Genomic DNA, 6,422 nt, shown 5'->3' on the forward strand with positions numbered 1-6,422 from the left:
TGCGCAGCATCCTGGGTAGATCCAAGGCGCTGGGGTCCCAAGGCCACCTGGTCCTTCCCCCGCCACGTGACCTCAGGCCAGCCCCGACGGCGCACTCGGGAACGTGGGGACACCCTGTCCGCAGGGCCGTGCTGCCAGAGGCTCGGGCACCCGCTCCACCAGCAAGCGAGAGCGCCCGCCCTGCAGGTGCGCGCATGCGCCGTGGGTGAGGCGGAAGGGCCTGACGCGCGGCGGGGCCTCTTGGCCGCCTCTCCGCCTGCAGACCCGAGCGCCGCGGCACCTCCTGCTGCCCCAGCTGAGCTGCAGGGGTGTGGGCACAATGGACGCGGGCCTCTCCTGCAAGCCTGCTTGCCCTGCATTCACGCACTCATTCATGCATTCATTCATTCATTCGGGAACAGGATTGCAGAAGTGTGACCTTGGGCAAGTCACTTCACCTCTCTGAGTTTCCGTGCCTTCCTCTGTGAAACGGTGGATAATACCCGTGCCTCCCTCAGCTTTGTGAGGACCCAATGCATAGAAAGCGCTTAGCGCTGTGCCTGCTACGCACCGGGTACTCAAGCAGTGACGGAAAGTGGACCCAACAGGGGGATTTCAACACTGACAAAGGATACAAGTAGGAGATCTGGGGGCCAAAGGGGTCTCTCGGAGAGCCTCGTCCCACAACCTTCCCCAGGGCAGGTGCAGGAGAGGTGTCCCACCTCCCAACGTCACTCTTCCTCTCCGCTCCTCCTTCAGAGAGCAACTTGAAGGGATTCATTGGGCTCAGCATGCATTGAGCACCTACTGCTTACCCAGCTCTGTACTGGGCTCTGACCTGCAGTGCAGCTGGGCAGGGAAGCCGCAGAATCTCAGAGATCAGAACTGCCTGCCGTTCCCTCTCTGGGGCTTCCTGGCAGCAGGAGCAACAAAGATAATCAGAAACGGAGCCCTTTCTCCCTCCCGGGCCCCAGGCCGTGAGCTCTAGGAGCATTTTCTCATCTGAGCCTCGCGACAGGGCAGGATCTGTGGTTTCACAGGTGAGGCGCTGAGGCTCCAAAAGGGGGCGGAAACTGCCTAAGGTCACACTGCCTGGAAGTGGAATTCGAACTCGGGTTTGGATCCAAGTCTTGTGGGATGCAGACACCTTAAGTCCTTCCCCCACTGCTCCTGAAGGAGTGTCCTGCCCAGAGTCAGTGCTGATAAGTATTTGGCTTGTTTTATAGACGGGAACACAACAGAGAGGGGAGGGGTGATATTCCAGGTCACCCGGCAGCGAATCCAGCTGGATACCACCCCTCCCCAACCTTTCCAACCCCCCAGAGATGGCCTTGGCACCTGCCCCAGATGGGCCCAAGTTCCTGGGCTCCCCTACCCCTGTTGTCAGCCGCGTCTCCAGCCGCACTCGCCCAGACAATATCTAAGCCCTAACTGGGGTCACCGCACCTCGGAGGGAGACAGGGAACAGCTGTCACATGACCCCTGGCCCCCGCCAGGCGCCAGACCCCTGCAGAGGGGCACACGGGGTTGCGGGGTCCTTCCCCAAAGGGCGGCACGAGCCTGTCTCTTCTCTCTGGCCACATCCTTCACCCCCTCCTTGGAGTTCACGGGACTTCCCTGGCTGCTGGCTCTGCTCTGCTCTCACCGGACACTTCCAGGCCCCTCTGCCCTGCCCCCACCCCAAGAAAAGACGTTATAACGCCAAAGTTTCAAGCGTCTGAGAATCGCTGATCTTGTGACTCTGGAGCTTCTAAACCTAGATCTGGAAAGAAGAGGTGACTCTCAGAACAGCTGGACGCTTAGAGACAGAAGTTTCCGCCCCTTTCTCTGGGCACAGCACTTCACAGTTGACAGCTAGCGGAAGCTCACATTCACTGAGCACCCGTGGGGGGCCTGCTCTAAGCATTTTAAGTGAATGACCCCAACTCCCACCGCCCCTCCGAGGCAAGGGCCACCATTATTCCCATCTCACAGCTGAGGAAACTCAGGCTCAGAGAGGTTTAGTGACTTGCCCGAGGTCACACAGCCGGGTGGTGGCAGAGCTGAGATTGGAACCCAGCTCACGGGAAGCCTGTACCCCTAACCAGCAGGCTCCACTGTCCCACACGCTGTAAGGTGCGTTCACGTCTATTAACCTTGCAGCATGCTGGCGGGTGGGGGAGCCAGGGCAAAGGCTGTGGTCCAGGGGCTTTACAAGTGAAGAACCCATAGCTCAAAGAGGTAAGCTGACTTGCCCAAGGCCATGCAGCTAGAAGGGGCGTGACTGGGTCTCCAAGTTCCTTATTTCCGCATCCCACTACGTCCCCCTCCCCTTGCAGTCCCCAGTCCTCCACCCCGGTACAATCCCAGCCTCTCTTTTTCCCCCTCCAGCCCCCCTGGCTGAGTCTGGCTCCCCAAAGCCTAAGGCAGAGGTCCCAGGTGGCCACCCATAGACCTGGACCCTCCATCCTCCCAGGGCACCCCTAGGTGGCCCCTGCAGGGCCCCAGCGGGTGGTGGGATGCCCATGCCTCTGGCATCAGGGACCCCGGCGAGAGCAGATTTACGAGCAGGACTATTTTATACTTTGCAGCTGCCGCTATAAACCCTGGACCCATTTGGCTGGGGGGGGGGGGGTGGCGGGAAGCAGCTGCAGAGGAACCCCCCGGGCCCTGGAGCCACTGCCAGATCCTCCAGGCTTTTTCTGAGCAGCCAGAGGAATCCTGAAATTAAAACCTCCTGAAAACATGGCAGATCCCTGTCTTGCTCCACATAGGCCTGCTTCTTCCCCGACACCAGCTGAAGAGCCAGAGAAGAGGCAGGGCAGAGACGGACACAACAGAGCCCCGGGTCCCCGGTCGGCTTTGGATGGGTCCCAGCCCCTGTCTGGTCCACAGGTGCCCACGCACGACACGGGGGTGCTGGTCTGGTTCAGGGTTTCTGAGACTGGACTTCAGAAGTTCCCTACAGTAACTTAGTTCAAACTGTCCCACTGTAAGATTCTGTGCTCCAACTACCTACTGGCTGTGTGACCTTGGACAAGTAACTTGACCTCTCCGAGTCTGTTGTTTTCATCTGTAAAATGGGGAGAAATAACAACCATCTCATTCAGAAGGCTGTAAAGAAGGAATAGAATACACCAGGAGTTCCCAGCAGCTTTATTTGTAATAGCCAAAAGCTGGAAAACCACCCAAACGTCCATCAGCAGGTGAACGGATAAACAAATTATGGTACATCCATACAAGGGAATACTACTCAGCAATAAAAAGCAGGGAAGTATTGGGGCACCTGGGTGGCTCCGTCCGTTGAGCATCCAACTGTCGATTTCGGCTCAGGTCACGATCCCAGGGTCATGGGATCGAGTCCCAAGTTGGGCTCCACGCTGAGGGTGGGTTCTCTCTCTCTCCCTCTGCCCCTCCCCCCAGATCGTGCACAACTTCTCTCTCTACAAAAAATAATAAAATCCAAAATAAAGAAGAGTATATGGTTCCATTTATAGAAAATTCCAGAAAACAAAAATGGATCATAGTGACATAAACAGATCAATAGTTGTCTAGGGATTGAGGTGGGGAGAAGCGGTCAGCAGAGACCACAGAGGGGTATGAAGAAACTTTCAGAGGTGACGGATATGTCTGTTACCCTGATTGTGGTGATGGCTTTAAGAGATACACCTACACCTATGTCAAAATTATCAAATTGCACGTTTTTAAAAATGTGCATTTTATCGTGCGTCAGCTATACCTCTGCAAACCGGCAAGAATGAATATGTATCAGTAAAGCGCCAGAGACGCGTGTAACAGTCCATTTGTGAATGGCGGCCATTCCTGTTATTAATCACTGTGGTCGCATCTAGGGGATTCTTTGAGTCATTTTCATCTCCTCCCCGGGGTGCCCGGGTGGCTCAGTCGGTTAAGCATTTTCACCTCCTCCCCTAGAATATAGCCTCAGGTCTGTTGTGCCAATGGTGTGTCCTCGGTATCTGGCACACAGTAGGTGCTCATTAAAGGGTTGCGGTTGGAAAACGAAAAGCCGATGACCCTGGCAGTTGCTTCTTGGCCACCTTGGAACCCGGAAAGCTGATGGATCCCCTTGGGGGCAGACTCAATGATTCTAAACCTCTAGGAATGAGAACCAAGACAGGAAGGACCCACGGCACTGGCCAGTCACCGTCAACACCCCAGGGGTAGGGTGGCGTTAAAACAAGGACTGGGGACCCACGATGAAATGCAACGGACACGAAACAGGATTCCCCACCCCAGCATCAGAAGGGCTCAGCTTCTGGGCCCACAAGCGAGTTCTAAGATGAAGTAGGAGGCTCGGGGCTGAGGACCCTGGATTGAGGAGTCAGACGGACGGTTCAGATCCCAGCTACGCCTGTCCGTGTGACACCAGACAAGCCTCTTCACCCTCCGCTTCCTCGTCTGTAAAAGGGAGGCGATGATGTTGCTCGTCTCTCTGTGGGGAGTGTGGGTGAGGGTTAAATGGTGTGATGGATGCTCACGTGTGCCTTCCTTCAGCCTTACACGCGTGCACCTGTGTGCACACACAGAGCACCTACTGTGTGCCCGGAGTGCTGGGGAGACACTGGGGACGGACCCGCAGGCAGAGACAGCTGCCCAGCCACACCCTCAGACACTCTGATTTCATTGGTCTGGGTCGGGGGACGCCTGGCTGGCTCGGTCAGTGGAGCATCTGACTTCGGCTCAGGTCACGATCTCCTTGTTCGTGAGTTCGAGCCCCACATCAGGCTCACTGCTGTCAGCGAGGAGCCTGCTTCGGATCATCTGTCCCCACCCCCCCTCTACCTCTCCCCTGCTCAGGCGCTCGCTCGCTCTCTCTCTCTCAAAAATAAATCAACATATAAAAAAAACTTAAAAAAATCTGAGTGGGCCTGAGTGGGGCTATGATTTTAAAAGGCTCTCAGATAATCTCCCTGTGCAGGTTGAGACCCCTGCCAGGTAGGGCAGGAACATCTCCTCTTCATACACATGGAAACGAAAGCCCAGATGGCCGAGGCCACACAGCCGAGAAAGGACGGAGGTGGCACGGACACAGGCAGATCTCATCCTAGGGGCCCAAACCTCCTTAATCACCCCAAGAAGATTACAGGTGATGTACCCAGGGCAGGGCCCCTGGAAGATGGGACTTCTGCCCCTCCCGCTCTTGCCTTGACATGACCCCCAGCCAGGGGTTACCCAGACCCTCGGGCTGGTCGGAGACACGCAGGGCCTGGGGACGAGGGCTCTCCAGCAGCCCCGCCCCCACCCCCACCACACTGCACCAGCAGCCCCCATTCCCACACTGAGCTGGGGGCCGTGTCTTGGGGTGGTTTTGCTGTCCCTCCCCCTCTCTCTATACAGCAGCGGCAGCAAGCCCAGCCCCCAGACAGACTCCCAGCCTGGGGGCAGCTGTGCGGTTTTATAAGCCCCGGGACAGTGGGGGCCTGTTCGGGCCCTGGCAGATTCCTGGATCCCTGGGAACAGGGGAACGGCCCACCCCCACCCTCAAGCCCCATTTTCCCCCTCTCCTGGACCCAACCCACACATGCCCCCAACCGCTGTCTGCTCCACAGCCCGCCCTCTGCTGGTGCCTGGCCAGATGTGTGCCCACAAGAGAGGCCCTGCTGGTAACGCCAGCAAAGATGTGGGAGCACACCGGAGGGGCTCTAAGCAGAAGTGGGGCCTTGCTCTCTCCTCCCCCAGGGCCTCATTCATTCATTCATTCATTCACCAAAAAAGCTGTAGAGCCCATTTACCGATTCACTCTAGAATCAGACTACGAGGCTGGAATCCCGGCTGTGTGACCCGGGCACCTGACATCACCTCTGTGGACCTCAGTTTCCTCATCTGTGAAATGGGAAGAACAGCAGTGTCTATCTCATAGGCTTGAGAGTCCCAATAAGCAAATGATGTTCAGTGCTTAGAGCACTGCCTGGTAGGTACAGGTGCTCATTAACTATAAGCAATTATTATTAGCATTGAGCCCAGGGGACTGTGAAAGAAAGGCTGGGCGGGGGGAGGGTGCTGTCAGGAAAGGCAGGTGACATCTAAGCTGGAAGCTAAAGAAGGAGGCGGGGTTAGCAAGACAAGTGGGGGGGGGGAAGGGTGTCATAGGCAGAGGGAATAGTAGCTGTAAAAGCTCAGAGGTAAGAGGGAGGTTGACTTCTGCACTGGGACTCAAACTACCTCCTTAATCCTCACCCCCATCATTCCCGGGAGACACAGGCCATAACTGAGGCCACCCATTACGTGTCCTGTGGCAGCTCCAGTTGACGATTCATGGGGGAGCCGTTGACCACGGAGCCGCTGGTTGGAAAACTCATCCCTGCCTGCTCCCCAGGGATCTCTAACATCTACTTCTGTCTTACCTACCCCAGCCATACCCAATCGCCTAGGACCCCGCAGGAGCTCAGGAGCAAGGAGAGAGCCTGTCACACACAGAGAGGTTGAGTGACTTGGTCAGAGCC

Source organism: Panthera leo, chromosome D3 (assembly GCF_018350215.1).
Source record: "Panthera leo isolate Ple1 chromosome D3, P.leo_Ple1_pat1.1, whole genome shotgun sequence".
In the NCBI taxonomy this organism is placed as follows: domain Eukaryota; kingdom Metazoa; phylum Chordata; class Mammalia; order Carnivora; family Felidae; genus Panthera; species Panthera leo.